Source organism: Bos taurus, chromosome 1, assembly GCF_002263795.3.
Source record: "Bos taurus isolate L1 Dominette 01449 registration number 42190680 breed Hereford chromosome 1, ARS-UCD2.0, whole genome shotgun sequence".
NCBI lineage: Eukaryota > Metazoa > Chordata > Mammalia > Artiodactyla > Bovidae > Bos > Bos taurus.
This window is the reverse complement of record NC_037328.1, coordinates 20,343,692-20,362,174: the sequence shown is the minus strand read 5'-3', so window position 1 is coordinate 20,362,174 and position 18,483 is coordinate 20,343,692. Positions and strand designations below refer to the sequence as shown.

Below are 18,483 nucleotides of genomic sequence, written 5' to 3'. Positions count from 1 at the left end.
CCCAGGAAGCCCAGGCTGGACCCTAGTCTACTTTAATAAATATTTGTTGATTTAATAAGTGAATAAATGATTGAATAAAGAAATCCATTTAGAATGTATGGGTATCCCAGCCTATGTAAGACAAAATAACAAGTGTTCCCAAAACAATGAATGAATGAAACCTCGTCCTACATGATGAAATTGCATGAGTAGATATAACACTTAGGGACATAGTTTATATTTCTACAATTCCCTTCTTTAGACTGAGGTAAAACAAGGACAGGAAGCTGATTTCTAAGTCATCCTTACATACATTAAACTCAGAGCATCATTCATGTACCAAACCCATTTCAACTCTAGTTATATTTAATAAAAGCTGCAATCACTTTGCTCACTGCCAGTGCATATGTAGGTCAGTGGTGGACTTGAGAGCAACTGGCCAGATGATCTTCTGGAATGCCAATAAATAATGAAAAAATATATAAATCTAATGCTGTGGGTAAAGCTCTTAGATTGGTGCTTGGTTAAAATACCCACTCAGTCAATGATAGCTATTATCCTCTTAGTTTAAGTTATTATACACATTAAAATTAAATGTTTAGCTATAGACTCAATCTAATTTTATAATGCCTTTGTGTTAATAAGGCCTCTTAACATGGAAGCAACAAATATAAAGGAACTTTATGTAGCTATTCATGATTCTGCCCAGCTCAAGGTTAAGATAGCAGCAATATACTCCAACCAAAATAAAAGACATCTCCACTTGACTGCAGCTCTTCATAACACTTCACAGGGGTCAAGCTGTGTTATTTTCCTTCCGTGTTAAACAGAAAGCATCTTAGAAGCATAGTTCAATTATTGATTGAATAGTGGGTTCAATCTGACTGTGATTCTAACAAATACACTCCAATGAGTTCAAGACCAGGGCTGAGCCAACAAAAGGTGAAGGTTTCATTCAGGCTTCAACGCAAATGCTCAGACTGAATTAGTAACATAGATGCCTTATACTGTTTGGCTACTAAAAACACTGCTCAGTACCAGTTAGGCAATACTAGTAGAATAACAGGCAAAATGTTGACGGTGGTTTTAATGACCAGATACTAAAATGGACATCAATATAAAATAAGTTGGTGAAAAATATAGACCCTGGAACAGATTAATACACAGCTTAGGTTTAATTACTCAGTATTTAGGAGAAAAGGCTAATATATACTGTTTTAAATAGCATAAAAGTTCTTTTTGTCAATTATTTATCCTTCAGTATCCTTTTCTTGGGCTTCCCTGGTAACTCAAACAATGCAGGAGACTCTGGTTCAATCCCTGGGTCAGGAAGATCCCCTGGAGAAGGGAAATGGCTACTCACTACAGTATTCTTGCCTGGAGAATTCTGTGGACAGACCCTGGTGGGCTACAGTCCATGGCTTCACAAAGAGTTGGACACAACTGGGTGACTAACATATACACACACACACACACACACACACACACACACACATTCTTTTCTCATTCTTTTCAAACTATAAAGTTTTCTGTACTTAATGTTTGGTCTGTGAAATAAAGTAAGAAGGAGAGTATTACATTGGACCTTCTAGAGAATCTTAATCTTTTTGTCTATGCTTCTATTAGCACATAATTCAAATATATTGGCTATCTTCTTCTTGACAGTCCTTTGTTCTAGAGGACTCCTTTTAACAAAGGAATATCACAAACCAAACTCTGGTCAGAATCCCCCTCAATCCCCAAATATTACTGAATGAGTTATATTTTCTGTTTCCATAAACTCTTCTTTATGCATTTTTTGCTACATTTTCTTTTGGTTTTCTGCTCATTCCAATATTAATGAAAAATATTTTAGGTAATCAACTTAAAACTCTATTGTGAAAAATCCTGAAGATACACAAATTAGAGAGAATAGCTTAATGAACCTCTAAATGCTCATCACCCATAGAGGATCAGCTATTCAATGATTTATTAGAGAGGAGGGGAAAATTGACATCTTATTTTTCCAAGCCACACTGAGATATATGTAACATTGTATATTATATTGTGAAATGATTACTATGATAAGGATAGGTAAGATATCCATCATCTCACATAGTTGCATAGTTATTTTTTTGTGTGGCGAGAACACTTAAGATCTACTCTCAGCAAATTGCAGGTGTTTGATATAGTATTATCAACTGTAGTCATCAGGCTGTATGTTAGATCTCCAGAACTTATTCATCTTATAACTGGCAACTTGCACCCTTTGCTCATCATCATTCATTTCCCCTATTCCTCAGCTCCTGGCAGTCACCAACCTACAAATTGTTTCTTTCAGTTCATTTTTTTTTTTTTAATTTAGATTCTACATATAGTGAGATCACGTGGCATTTGTCTTTCTCTATCTGACTTATTTCACTTGACATTATGCCCTCAAGTTTCACCTATGTTGTCATAAATGACAGGATTTCCTTATTTTTATGACTGAATAATATTTCACTATATTATGCATACTTTTATTATGTAGATACACACATGTGTATACATGCACACCACATCTCCTTTATCCATTCATTCATCCATCAATGGATACTTAGGTTGTTTCATGCCTTGGCTATTTGTAAATAATGCTGCAATGAGCGTGGGGCTGCAGATATCTCTTTGAAACAATGATTTCATTATCTTTGGATATATACCCAGCTATTCGACTTTCATCAATGTATGACCAATCTGGTTTCATCTGTACCCACTGTTCACTCATTTCTAGCTTGCTGGATTATTTTTAAACAAGCTCATGCATCATATATTATGCATGCATCTATAAATATGTCAGTTTGTGTCTCTAAAAGTAGTGCACTGTTTTTTAAAGCACAATATCACTATTACCCTACAAATACTTACAATAGTTCCCTAATATCATCAAATATCCCATAAGTGTACAAATTTTCCTGATTGTCTCTTTATTTTTTAAATGTCAATTTTTTTGAATGAGGATGCAAACACAGGCCACACATAGCATTTGGTGGACATATGTCCACAATCCCTTCAGTACATAGTTTCCTCTCCATTTAGTTCTTTGCAACTTGTTGATGAAACAGTTACCCTTTAGTGTCTTTCTTATTCTAGATTTTGCTGATTTCATCCTCGCAGTGTCATCAGTCATTGTCTTATCTACTGGTGTTTCCGGTAAACTGAGTGCTTCACTGAAATACTACATTCAGATCCTTTTCCTTTTTTGGTTTTAGCAAGATTCATACATGGTATTGTATATATCCCACCAGGAAGCACATAAACATCCTGTCTTTATTGTGACTAAATGGGAGGAAGTTTGTGATTTTCTAAGTATTTAATTATGATTGTATCATCCAGGAGTCAAATATTTCAAACTCATATGTTATATTTAATATATCATTATTTCATGATATTTCAAAAAGATCACCTTGAGCTCCAGAGATTCCATCAACTGAGCAAGTTTGAGCACCATCACCATAGTGGCTCAGATGTAAAGAATTTGCCTGCAATGTAGGAGACCTGGGTTTGATCCCTCAGTTGGAAAAATCCCTTGGAGATGTGAATGGCTACCCATTCCAATATTCTTGCCTGGAAAATCCCATGGACAGAGGAGCCCAGGAAGCTACACGGGGTCCAAAAAGTCAGACACAACTGAATGACTAACACTTCCACTTTCACTCTAGTGAATATCAAACTATGAATTATTTCACTTGTATGTCTATAATTGGATTAAGTTATTAAGAAATTCCAAGTGAAGTAGCCTTGAAAAATTGCAGTGTACATATGTAGGCATCCAATCTAAAATAATCTAGAACATTCTCAGAAAAGAATGAGGAATAGTGAATTAGAACTAGACTTTTGTGGTAATCTTTAACTTTATAAGAACTTTAGAGAAGACCATTATGGACTAAATTATGGGGACAATTCCAAGCATCAGAATAGTCTTGTGGTGGAGCATGTGAACCATTCCAACCTGCTCCCAGTAATATGGTACAACTCTGTCACTAGCCTGGAATGCACAGGTGAGATAAAAATGTGAAGACTTTATATGAAATATCAGTTGGCATTTGAAAACAGAAGTATGTGTATATTCTTGGGAAGAGAAACAAAACGCATGTGATTGGTTATGAACTTTTAGAAGTGTATGACTTTTTAAATAGCTTCCTCTGTGATCATCTTTTTAATTCCTTTTACAAAAATAACTGTAAAATTAGAGGGAATTAATTTATATTTAGTTCATTATCAGCAACACCTTAACGTAATATCCCTTGCCAGATATTAAGAGGATATATCTTTCCTTTATATATTTATTAGGAATAAATATATTATAGCTAGTTTTCCATTTTTATGGATGCTTGGAGTTCAAAGCTATGGTATCATATATAAAATATTACAATTATTCAATAAACCATCACTAAAATTATACCCATATTCTATTTTGAAACTGAGATAAAATCTTAGGCTCTGTGAACTGTATTATATTAATGAACTTTCTTCCAGGTCCAAGGTTCCCTGAATCTGTTTTAATTCATATCAATAACTGGAGAGGTTTTTCGAAGAAGTTACATAAATCTACAAAATGAAGTGTTGGGTCTGTGACCCACAGCTTAAATGCCCATTCTTCCTATTGCTTTTATTGCTAAAGTAAGAGATATATTGCTTTGTTATATCATTATTACCAATTTTAAAAATAATTTTCTGTTCTGATTAAGATAATTAATCTAATATGTACTTTTAAAATTGTTATTTGATATTGCATCTTACTTGTCACAGTTAGGAACCTAGAGTAGGTTGAGCCTTTTGAGCTAAATGATGATGTTACTGTGAAAACTGTCAAGGATACCCTAGGCAACCACAAACATAGTGTCTACAGAGCTACAGCAATAAGTCTATGCAGTGTTAGACCAGGGATTAGTACACTTTTTATATGTAGGATTCTTATTATTTTATTTCATATTTCATAACATTATCAGGTCCATGAAATTAACTCCCTTAAGTGAAGTGCTTTTGTGTTGCTTGTTCTGACACGGCTTTTTGCTGATTAGAATACTAATGAAATGTAATATTCCTTATGCCAAAGAACAGGTTAGTTTCTCTTAATATTTGTTCAATAAAACCCATAGTCAGAATTTTACTCAAGAACCTAAAATTCATTTAGGTATAAAGAAATGACAGTTACTCAGGAAACCTCAGAAGGTATTTTTCATGAGCTATTGATGTGACATTTATTGGTGTATCATAATGTGAAAAAAAAAGTTTCATGAAATGCAAGAAAATAAGTTTTGCATTAAGTTAAATTGTTGTTTAATGTGTAGTTTATGTCCTTGTGTGATAATTTTACATTTTGTTTATATCCACTTATGATTCATCTGAAAAATCTGTTCTGGAGTTTGACTGATTTATAATGAAATATCAATTCTTATGATACATCATTAAAATTCTGTATTTGTTATAGAAAAATTTTTCAGGGTAGAGATACTTTCCATTAACATTTAAAAGTAACTATCCCTAACTTTGTCCTGATAATGACAAAAACTTATATGGGAAGATTGAGCCATTATAAATTTAAGTGTTCTCTCCTTGAGTGTTCCTTTTTTTTTCTGGTATTTTTTATTGAAATACAATTGATATACAATGCTGTGTCAGTTTCCACTGCACAACAATGCAAATCAGGCACCTTTACACATATCCCCTCCTTCTTTCACCTCCCTCCCACCCCCACTCCATCCCACCCCTCTAGGTCATCACAGAGCACTGAACCTCCTGGGCTATGCAGCTTCCCACTAGCTGTCTCTTTAACACAGGGCAGTGTATATACGTCAGTACTACTCTCTCAGTTCGTCCCCCCACTCTCCTTCCCCAGGACCCATGCCCACAAGTCCATTCTCTGTGTCTGTGTCTCTATTTCTGCCTTGCAAATAGGTTCATCTGTACCATTTTTCTAGATTCCATATGTATGCATTCATATATGATATTTTTTTCTTTCTGACTTACCTCACTCTGTTTGATCGTCTCTAGGTTCTGGTATTTTTAAGCAAAACAAAACAGAAAGATTTTTTTTAAGAGCCACATTGAAGAACTTGTCCTATTGAATATGTAATCTTGGTTCTATTAGTTACTGTTTTGAAGACATATAGACCAAAAAGTAGCAGAATCTTAGAGTTTGAAGATATCTTAAAAAATTATCTTGTTCTCTAAGGCCAGAATCCCTAATGATCCAAGGGATGCATAGCACTCTACACTAGGAGTTTACATATTTGAGGGTAGATGGTTTACTGCTTTCATAGGTAGTTAATGATATCTCTTGCTGTTGTTCAGTTCTTGCTGTTATGTGAACAGACATAAAGAATGTCTGATTCTTTATGATCTCATGGACTGCTACATGCCAGGCTTCCCTGGCCTTCAATATCTCCTGGAATTTGTCAGTGTTGTCATCCAACCATCTCATCTTCTGTCACCCCCTTCTCCTCATGCCTTTAATCTTTCCCAGCATCAGTCTTTTCCAATGAGTCGGCTCTCCACATCAGGTGAAGAGTATTGGAGCTTCAGCTGGGTAGCTCTAATTTTTAGGAGGTTCTTTTCTACACTGAACTCAATATTTTTCTCTCTAACAATATCAAATATGTCTACATGACAATACTTTGAATACGTAAAGTCATTTTTCATGCCCATCCTCTTCATAAATTTTTAATATGCTGTAATACATCTTCTGCTTATTTAACTTACATGCAGAGTACATCATGAGAAATGCTGGGCTGGAAGAAGCACAAGCTGGAATCAAGATTGCCAGGAGAAATATCAATAAACTCAGATATGCAGATGACACCACCCTTATGGCATAAAGTGAAGAGGAACTAAAAGGCCTCTTGATGAAGGTGAAAGAGGAGAGTGAAAAAGTTGGCTTAAAACTCAACATTCAGAAAACTAAGATCATGGCATCTGGTCCCATCACTTCATGGGAAATAGATGGGGAAACAGTGTCAGACTATTATTTTGGGCTCCAAAATCACTGCAGATGGTGACTGCAGCCATGAAATTAAAAGACGCTTACTCCTTGGAAGGAAAGTTATGATCAACCTAGACAGCATATTGAAAAGCAGAGACATTACTTTGCCAACAAAGGTCTGTCTAGTCAAGGCTATGGTTTTTCTAGTAGTCATGTATGGATGTGAGAGCTGGACTGTGAAGAAAGCTGAGCGCCGAAGAATTGATGCTTTTGAACTGTGGTATTGGAGAAGACGCTTAAGAGTCCCTTGGACTGCAAGGAGATCCAACCAGTCCATTCTGAAGGAGATCAGCCCTGGGATTTCTTTGGAAGGAATGACGGTAAAGCTGAAACTCCAGTACTTTGGCCACCTCATGCGACGAGTTGACTCACTGGAAAAGACTCTGATGCTGGGAGGGATTGGGGGCAGGAGGAGAAGGGGACGACAGAGGATGAGATGGCTGGATGGCATCACTGACTCGATGGACATGAGTCTGAGTGAACTCCAGGAGTTGGTGATGGACAGGGAGGCCTGGCGTGCTGCGATTCATGGGGTCGCAAAGAATCGGACACAACTGAGCGACTGAACTGAACTGAACTGAACTGAATACATCTTCAAAAATATCTAAATTTATTGTTTATTATTAAACATCTATGGCCTTCCCAGGTGGTCAGTAGGTAAAGAATCCACTTGCAGTGCAGGAAATGTGGGTTCTATCCCTAGGTTGGGAAGATCCACTGAAGGAGAGCTTGGCAACCCACTCTAGTACTCTTGCCTGGAGAATCTCATGAACAGAGAAGGCTGGCAGGCTACAGTCCATGGGTTTACAAAGAGTCAGACATGACTGAGTCAGCTTAGCACTCACATACACGTCTACTACACAGAGTTAAATGTGTAGTCTTCTAGACCGTCAAGTGTACCCAAGATTTTATAGCTTAACTACAAGGAGTTAGGGACAAACTGCAAAGTTAAAAGGAAGAATCTATACAAGACCACCCTTACTCTGAAAAGTCAAGGTTTCTCAAATGTACCTTCAGGTTTGATAATTCACTCGAGAAGCTCACAGAACTAACTGAAACCTATTATTCTATTATACTTAACAGTTTCAGTTACTACAGGGACATGGTACCAGAAATCAACCAGAAGAAGAGACACATGCTGAGTCTGGGAGGGCTCCAGATAGAAACTTCCATTGCCCTCAGAATGTGTTTCTCTTCTAAGTGTTGATGTGTGACAACACATTGTATTTTGCTAACAAGGGAAGTTCATGTGAACTTCACCATATAGAGATTTATCAGAGTTTTATTACACAGGTATGCTTCATTGATTTGCTAGGATTCTCAAAAGGTCCACCACCAGTAATAGGCACTCCTCTCACTTAGAGAATTCCAAGGTTTCAGTGGGACCAGTACAAAGGCTGGACCTCTCTTTAGCTGAGGCCAAATCCATACCAGGCAGTATCAACTTACTATTTTCTTGGAGAAAAGACTTCAATTGCTTAATCTTACATAACATATAATTTCTTGGTTATAGGTGTATGTGCTCAGTTGTGTCTGGCTCTTTGCAACCCCGTAGACTATAGCCTGCCAGGCTCCTCTGTTAATGGAATTTTCTAGTCAAGAATGCTAGAGTGGGTTGCCATTTCCTAAACCAGGGTATCTTCTCAACTCAGGGATCGACCTGTGGCTCTTGCATTGGTGGGCACTTTACCACTGTGCCACCTGGGAAGCCCTCAAAGATAGAGTGCTTCTCACACTACTCCAGGTAAGACCTGAACCCTGGCTTAGGAGGTCAGTGCCTGATCTACTAGGCTCCTGGGGAAAATATTTGTAGGTGCTTTCCTGGTGGCCTAGTGGTTAAGTGCCAATGCAGGGGACATGGGTTCAATACCTGGTTGGGGAGGATTCCACATACTGTGGACCAAGTATGCCTATGCATCACAATTACTTGCTTTTATTTCTCTAGATAATCCCTAATTTATTAATGTCTTCTTTGGAGTCCCATAAGCTTTGGATAACTTTGGTAATAAAATATCTAACTTATATCACTTGTCTCCAAAAGTAATCTCTATGTTGAAGTATTTAATCCCAACTATAAAGTGTGGAATAATAGTTTGGACTTGGGGATTGGTTAGACAAGGAGAATCCTGACATTTAACAGCCACTAGACCTTGTAGGACTTTCCAGGTGGTGCTAGTGGTAAAGAATCCGCCTGCCAATGCAGGAGACATGAGAGACGCGGGTTTGATCCCTGGGTTGAGAAGATCCCCTGGAGGAGAGCATGGCAACCCACTCCAGTATTCTTCCCTGAAGAATCTCTTGAACAGAGGAGCCTGGAGAGCTACAGTGCATAGGGTCACAAAGAGTCAGACATGACTGAAGCAACTTAGCATGCACGCACTCACAGACCTTGTAAAAGCTACATTTTCTTTTTGAGCTTCCATTTCCTCTTAGGTACAGAGTTAATAATAATGGTCCAAATATAATAGGGATTAAATAAGATCATATGTAAAATTTTTAATGCATCACAGGAGCTTAACAACTATTAGTTCTTTTATGGAAAAACAAAACAAAGCAAAACACTGTGTAGTGTGAATTTGTGGTTGAGAGGTATCACAGACAATGTTTGCCTACCAAGTAGTCTTCACTAGATGTATGCATACATTATTGAAACAAAACAGAATTCATTCAATTCATCAAATATTTATCTAAGTCCAACTGAGAAGTGTAAAGCTTTATTCTAGTGACACAGAGAAGCAAAGATAATTCTTGCCTTCCTGGAGAGAGAACATTTTCATAAATATCTTTGATATAAGTAGACTAGAATAGGTGTTGAATTAAGGGACATATCTCATGCAATAATGGAAGAGCGAGAGAGAAAGACATTCTGATTGAAGTTATTGGCAAATGCGTTAAGAAGGCGATGTGTCACGGAAGGCTCAGAACCTTAGGTGGGCTTTGACAGCAGTTTCAGGAGTAATTATTGTCATTTTCAGAATCTGTGAATGAATTTACTTGGTAGAAAAGTGAATTGTGTGCTCACTTCCACATCACATATACAGAAAATAAGTGAATATTGCAGCAAGATGTAAATAAATTTTCCATGAATAAAGGAAGAAAATACAAATAAAACGTACTTGTATCAGAAATGAGTTCTCTACACTAGTGACAATGTTAGAAGAATTTGAGCTGGAAACTTACTCTTTGAATTAAAAATATGGTGTTGGTCTTACTGGAATGTCAACGGATTTCTTCTGTGCTTTGTATTTTTAAAACTTTACCCGGTTTCTAAATTTATTGTAAGGTTTGAAGTCAAGGAAAATGCAGATTTTCCTTGAGGCAGGCAGTTCATTTGAGAACTGTGAGAGAGTTCAGTTCAGTTCAATCACTCAGTCGTGTCTGACTCTTTGCACCCCCATGGACTGCAGCACGCCAGGCCTCCCTATCCATCACCAACTTCTGGACCTTGCTCAAACCCATCTCCATTGAGACAGTGATGCCATCCAACCATCTCATCTTCTGTCATCCCCTTCTCCTGCCCTCAATCTTTCCCAGCATCAGGGTCTTTTCAAATGAGTCAGTTCTTTGCATCAGGTCGCCAAAGTATTGGAGCTTCAGCATCAGTCCTTCCAGCGAATATTCAGGACTGATTTCCTTTAGGATGAAGTGGTTGGATCTCCTTGCAGTTCAAGGGACTTGCAATAGTATTCTCCAACACCACAGTTCAAAAGCATCATTTCTCTGGCACTCAGCTTTCTTTATAGTCAACTCTCACATTCTGACTCTCATACCTGACTACTGGAAAAACCATAGTTTTCAATAGATGGACCTTTGTCAACACAGTAATGTCTTTGCTTTTTAATATGCTGTCTAGGTTGGTCATAGCTTTTCTTCCAAGGAGCAAGCCTCTTTTAATTACATGGCTGCAGTCACCATCTGAAGTGATTTTGGAGCCCAAGAAAATAAAGCCTGTCATTGTTTGCATTGTTTCTCCATCTATTTGCAATGGAGTGCTGGGACCGGATGCCATGATATTTGTTTTTTTAATGTTGAGCTTTAAGCCAGCTTTTTCACTCTCCTCTTTCACTTTCATCAAGAGGCTCTTTAGTTCCTCTTCATTTTCGGCCATAAGGGTGGTGTCATCTGCATATCTGAGGTTATTGATATTTCTCCCGGCAATTTTGATTCAAGGTTGTGCTTCATCCAGCCCAGCATTTCACATAATGTACTCTGCATATAAGTTAAGTAAGATGGATAACAATATACAGCCTTGACATACTCCTTTCCCAATTTGGAACCCATCTGTCGTTCCATGTCCAGTTCTAACTGTTGCTTCTTGGCCTGCATACAGATTTCTCAGGAGGCAGGTATGATGGTCTGGTTTTCCCATCTCTTTAAGAATTTCCCACAGTTTGTTGTGATTGAGACAGTCAAATACTTTGGCAGAATCAATAAAGCAGAAGTAGATGTTTCTCTGGAACTCTTGCTTTTTCTATGATCCAACAGTTGTTGGCAATTTGATCTCTGGTTCCTTTGCCTTTTCTAAATCCAGCTTGAACATCTGAAAGTTCATGGTTCACATAGTGCTGAAGCCTAGCTTGAGGAATTTTGAGCATTACTTTCGTGGCATAAGAGATGAGGGCAATCATGCAGCAGATTGAACATTCTTTGGCATTGCCCTTTTTTGGGATTGGAATGAAAACTGACCTTTTCCATTCCTGTGGTCACTGCTGACTTTTCCAGATTTGCTGGCATATTGAGTGCAGCACTTTCACAGCATCGTCTTTTAGGATTTGAAATAGCTCAACTGGAATTCCATCACCTCCACTAGCTTTGTGAGAGAGTTAAGCATCATTAAACAATTCACTCAGCAAATATTTACTGGAGGTATTATGTGTTCATGGCACTGTTCCAGGTTCTTTGGGAAACTGATAATAAACAGGTAAGTACATAGAATGTCAGATTATGTAAGTACCATCAGGCAAATTAAAGCAGTGGATTGGTTGATAGTGTTGGAGAAGAATGGAATTTGCTTCTTTATATAAATAAATCAGGGAAAAACTTGGGACAGATCTGATCAGAGACAATTCTTAATGTGGAAGCAAGTCAGAGCAATGTCCTAGGGAGAGGATTCCAGACAGAGAAAACAGCAAGAGTGAGGTTTCCAAGTCTGGAGCACATGTGGAATTTCCCAGGAATAGCAAGGAATCCAGTGTGACTGAGCATGAGAACGACAGAAAGAAGCAGAGGTGGCTATGACATTGGGCTCTGTCAGCCATTGCAGAGTCTGGATTTTATTACAAGCATTACATTCATGATCTGACTTGTTGCTGTTTAGTCCCTCAGTCATATCCAACTTTTTGCAACCGCATGGACTCTAGTCCATCAGACTCCTTGGTCCATGGAATTCTCCAGGCAAGAGTACTAGAGTGGGTTGCCATTTCTCCCTCCAGGGGATCTTCCCAATCCAGGGATCAAACTTGCATCTCTGCATCTCCTGCATTGGCAGGTGGATTCTTCACCACTAGCTCTACCTGGGAAGCCCAATTTGGCCCATGACTACCTCTTAAGCCTTGTCTTGACTTCTTGTCTTTGTACTCCCTACATCTGTGTTGTCCAGTACAGTAGCATCTATCACATCACTACTGAGAACTTGGAATGCGGCCAGTTCAAATGGACAGTATGAAAAAAAAGTAATGTATCTCACTAATTTTTATCTCATTTAATAGACTAAGATGAAAGTATGTTGGATAAATAAAACATTTTCGGTTAAATAAAATAAAATCATATGTCTCTTTTCTTTTAATTAACATTTTTATTTTGAAATAAGTCTGCAGTTGTAAGAAGCAATACAGAGGAATCTTGTGTTCCCTTTATTCACTTTTCCCCTATGGTGTTAAAGGTTAAGGTGTGCAACACTTTCATTTCATACATTTATACATTGCAGTGTGCTTTCCACCATATCATTGGTTAACACTTGCCAATGTGTCCCATAATCACCATTTCAATGTTTTGTGGTAAGAACATTGAAGATCTAGCTTCTTAGCAGCTTTGAAGCATATAATACAGTATTGCAGTATAAATACAGAGGTAGTTACTATAATCATTCTATTTTACACTTGGGGACACAGTCTAAGAGAGATTAAATTCGTGGTTCAAAGTCAGAGTGTTATTATGAAAGCTAGGATATGATTCTGTGTAATGTGAAGGTTCAAGCCTTCACCAGTGATGCATGCTGCTTCTTATTTCAATAATTTAAGTTAGTCATTTGAGTAAATCATGGAAAAGGTGATGCTCCCTTTGTTTTCATTTGCCTTATATGTTTCAACATATTTCATTCACATATAGTCTGGTAAAATAAAAGCAGGTTCTCTCTCTTCTATGCCTTTGTATTTATTGTGTTCCCATTGCCTCTATAAATAATATAAAAAAATAACAATAAGCCCTTGCCCAAAGTTAGTAAAACTTCTAGCTTCTTCCATTTTATATTGCAGCCCAAAGACTTTGACATAATAAATATCTATATGTGAACAATATTGAATTTTCATCATCAGGTAACTCCAGGGTTGTTGATGTGAAAATGTGATACAGTATGTTTTTTACCATCACTCCTCCTGCCACATTTTAATAGATCATAGTTACCATCTGAAATAACAATTTTTTTGTTATTTTTTCTCCTTAAAATACTAAATCCTTATTTAAAGATGACCGTTTATTTGGCCATTGCTTTCTATAACACACAGGAGTCTATATTTGGAATTCGTTAGTCTTCTCTCACCTGTACATCTGCTCCACCTAGCTATTTTTATATGAAAATTGTTGCTGTCTAGGATCACTTTGCCTCGATGTTGCTATTGTATTATTGCCATTCTCTTTCACTGGAATGCTCCTTTTATGTAATTGTGTAACTGAGAAGAGTTCTTTCAACCTGGGAACATCTGCTTCAAATAGTATAGAAATTATTTATTTATTGTCCTTTTCCTAAAATATTAACTTTGATTAATAATCATATACAGGCTTTGTTCTTCTTATCTGGGTGTCAACAGTAATTGGAATCCATATCCATATCCTACCTTGCAATCATACTGCAAAAGGCCAATAAATTCCCACTGAGTGTGTTACTTGTTAAATTTAGTGCATTACACGCAGGGTAATGAATAAAAGCAGTGGGCCGTTACCGTCTGGCTGGCTGAGGAAGGCTGGAACAGCCAGACTCCCCGGAGGCTTTGAGCCGGCTTAAAACAGTGACAGGCAGAACCAACAGAGTCCCTGAGCCTCACAGTTCAGTTTGTCTCCCTTAATTTCCCCTTCTGTGAAGGCTCAGAAGGCTGTGGGGAGGTGAGGTCATCATAGACATTAATTCACACTTTCCTAAGATGCTACATGCTTTGGTTTCATTAACAAGCAAATAGAGTTTAAATAAATAGTTACATATTTACCTTCAGCAGAGAGGAGAATACCATTGAACATAAACTAGAGGCTATGTCTCCATGCAGTTCACTTTGTATATGCACGTATGTCTACTGTGAATTCATTTTTCTGTGTTAACAATGCACATAGATATTTTAATATGAGTGAATAATCAATGAAGCAAGCCCCATAGATATATATGTACTTATTTCCATCTCATATTTATTTAACACACATAAATAGTTACTGAAAAAATGCCACATTCTTAGGCCTACATGGAGCTCTTTCTTAATAGAAAAATATTTTCTTCATATGAAAAGATTCCATCTTAAGCGTTAATATTACAAGAATTAAATCTATATTTTAAAGGCACAATTGCAAGGATGATACAGCAATGTGGTCTATGTTCTCAGTAAACAAACAAATAAACAAAAAATGACTGAAAGCTAGTCTTTCTTCATCCAGTAAATACTTTTTATACACTGTGTTTTGTGCCAAAGTCAGCTGACTCCCTAAGTCTTTTGAGTTATTCTGAAGGTTAATATCCATCCAGAAACAACTACATTCTCAAAGAAAGGAAGAAAAACAATTTATATGAAATGACTGCTTATATTACTCTTGAATGTATTAGAAATTTTAGTGTAGAGTGTCCTTTGCAATCCATGCTAGAGCATCTGGTTGCAAATAACATGGTGTATCTCATTAGAGAGATATTAGTCCTAATTATTCAATATGTAAGTGAGGTCATTATAGTAACATTATCTCAATGAGGTAAGTAAGCACATGTGAAATCTAACACTCTGCTGCTTGAAAGAAGTTTTAAAAGCAAATGTAAGGAATTAATGATCACTTAAGTGTACATTAAAAGATGTTGAAAACCAGTCACAAATTTTTAACATGTAATGGAAAAATAATAGAATGATAGGTACCCTGATTAAGTCTGCTGAAGATAAAAAAAAGAAGAAAAAAAAAACTTCCTGGGCAAATATTATCTTTGAATACAAATTATTTTCTAAAGAAGACAAAACAAAAGATGGCAGAAGAGATATGGGTGAGTGCATGCTCAGTCGTGTCTGACTCTTTGCGACCCCATGGATCATAGCCCAACAGGCTCTTCTGTCCATGGAATTCTCCAGGCAAGGATACTGGAGTGGGTTGCCATTTCCTCCTCTAAGATCTTCCCGACCCAGGGATTGAATTGGAAACTCCTGCATCTCCTGTATTGGTAGGTGGATTCTTTACCACTGAGTCACCCGGGAAGCCCCTGAAGAGACAAAGCTTCTATTATGTTGTGTGTATTCTATAACAGAACCACAGAGAAGGCTTGTTAAAACAGATTGCTGGCCCGTGCCTCAGAGTTTCTGATTCAGTAGGGTTGGGTGCAGTCTGAGAATCTGCATTTCTGAACTTCCCAAGTGCTGCTGCTGCTGCTGGGCCAGGTCCTATTTGAGAACTACTGGACCATGTGAAAATCACTATAGCACACATTTATGTCATGTTATCTTCTTGATTATTTTTCAGTAAGATGGGAGTCCAAGGATCATATATTCTGCTCAATAGTTTTCAATCAAGCTATATACCTTGGGAAATCAAGATGCTATTGGATCTATCTAATCCAATATTACAAAGAAAGCATCCTTAAAATACAATTAAGGCTTCTATCTGACGAGTGCACTGGGCATATTTTAACAACATGTTTCTAAACAACAACACAAATAATAAAATGAATAGATATTACCTAGCACTGCTGAGCTTAGTCGCTCAGCCATGTCCGACTCTTTGCCATCCCTTGGACTATAGCCTGCTAGGCTCCTCTGTCCATGGGGATTCTCCAGGCAAGAATGGGTTGCCATGCCCTCCACCAGGGGATCTTCCCAACAAAGGGATTGAACCCAGGTCTCCTGCATTGTAGGCGGATTCTTTACCATCTGAGCCATCAGGGAAGCCCACTACCTAGCAGTGAATAGGCCAAAAAAAAAGAGAAGTTATAGCTCCATCGGACCGCCCAGGTGGCTCAGCAGTAAAGAATCTGCCTGCTTAATGCAGTAGACTTGGGTTCAAGCCCTAGTCATGAAGACCCCCTGGAGTGAGAAATGGCAACCCACTCCAGTGTAATTTGTAATTGTCTGTGAAACCCCATGGACAGGGGAACCTGGCAGGCTACAGTCCATGGGGTCACCAGAGTCAGACATGACTGAGTGACTTAACAACAAAACAAATAGCTCTGTGAAGCAAATTTAATTCACGCTTATCTGTAGACATTATCATTTTCCTAAGATATCTGAATATGTTAGCTATTAAACTGATTGATTCTAATATACAGCTTGGTGACTATAGTTAATAAGTCATTTAACTTGATTTTCTAAGACTGTAGATTTTAAGTGTTCTTATTACACACATGAAACTGGTAAATATATGAGGTGATGAATGTGTTATTAATGATTAACCTGATAGTGATTATAATTTCTCAAAATATATGTGTATCAAATCATCACATTGTATACTTTAAATATATGCAGTTTTATTTGTCAATTTATCCCAATAAAGCTGGAAGAAAAAATAATAAACTGATTGATGCTGTCAAACACATTTGAAATGTAAAAAGTAGCAATCAAATAAGGATTTCCATGATATATAAAACAGCTAATTGGTCTTTACTTTGTAAAATAATGCTAACTATAGCTTGAATAGTTTTGCTAACATGTTACCTAACAATGTGTTTAGGAAGATGTAGATAATAAAATACCACCAAAAGTTTGCCTGTGTTTATTTGTTTATTCTTTATCTGTTTCTTATCTCAAGTCAAGCATCATATTTATTATGGTAACAGTTAATATGCAAAGAACATTTCCAGAGACACTATTTCCTTGACTCTACCCAAGTAGCCTTCAAAATGAAGGACCCTATTCTAAACTCAAATATCTGAGCCTAATTTATTTTATTAGGAAACATCTATATGTAACCTACCTTTTAAAAAAAGGAAAAGAGTGTAGGACCTCAATATCAGGGCAATAACTTCAAATTTGTGTGTGTGTGGAAGATAGCCCAAACCAAATTGATTAAACAAAACTCAATTGTTGAAAAGTGGATTTTAGTCTGTTTTTCCATGTTGGTTTTAACTGAGCTATCTGATCAACTCTGAGGAACCCTATTGTTGTTTTCCCTTTTACCCCAAAATGCAGCTGGACACTCCATTCATCTGCACATTAAAAGTGATGAAATAAAAGGGAGAGGACATCTGTATACCTATGGCTGATTCATGTTGATGCATGGTAGAAACCAACACAATATTGGAAAGGAATTATCCTTCAATTTAGAAAAAATAATTTTTTAAAAAAATTAAAAACTAATGAAACAGTTATGGCAATGATACAAGTCCCTTTTGATCATTTTGATGCGACTATCTTACTTCAGAACAAAATTGCTTCCCAGGGTCACTTTTAAGTTTCCAAAATAGCTTGTGTTGTGTTAGGTTCACACGAAAACCTAGACTGAAGGTTCAGATTCCACTGACTCTCCTATGCTCTTATTCTTGGCTGCATTCTGTAGTCACATGAGGAGATTTAGAAAATACAGATGCCTAGGTCTCAACAAGAATGATTTGGATTTAATTTATCTGGTGAGTAGCTAGGTCATTAGACTCTGTTAAGAATTTCCCCTTGTTACTACAATGCGTAGCCAAGTTTGAGACCAGTGTTTACAGTTGAGCCCATTAAAAGGGCTAATAACAATGAAGTTAGTCTAAGCACCTCACATTCCAAGAGTCTGATCACATGGAAACGGTACAGTGTTCGTTCCCATTCGTATGGCTTTGTGTGTTGCCTGTGCTTTTGACTATGGCAGAGAGGGAATTGTTGTTATCATTTTAGTCTCTAAGGTGTGTCTGACTCTTTTGAGGCCTCATGGACTATAGCCCATCAGGCTTCTCTGTCCATGGGATTTCCCAAGCAAGAATAACTGCAGTGGGCTGCCGTTTTCTTCTCCAAGGGATTTTCCTGACCTTGGGATTGAATCTGCACTTCCTGCATTGGCAAACGGAATGTTTACCACTGAGTCACCAGGGAAGCCCAGAGAGGGGGCTATCAAGGTGAAATTTACTCTACAGATTTACCATA

The 18,483-nt window shown here is 37.3% G+C and overlaps 1 long non-coding RNA gene across 1 annotated transcript in view; it reads left to right on the top strand.

Moving 5' to 3' along the window:
- LOC132345457 (uncharacterized) overlaps window positions 1-18,483 on the top strand; it is a 526,373-nt gene that overhangs the window by 461,690 nt on the left and 46,200 nt on the right. Inside the window, exon 10 of the long non-coding RNA XR_009494773.1 lies at window positions 6,706-18,455. This is a non-coding gene — a long non-coding RNA (uncharacterized lncRNA). The remainder of the gene's footprint in view (window positions 1-6,705; window positions 18,456-18,483) is intronic.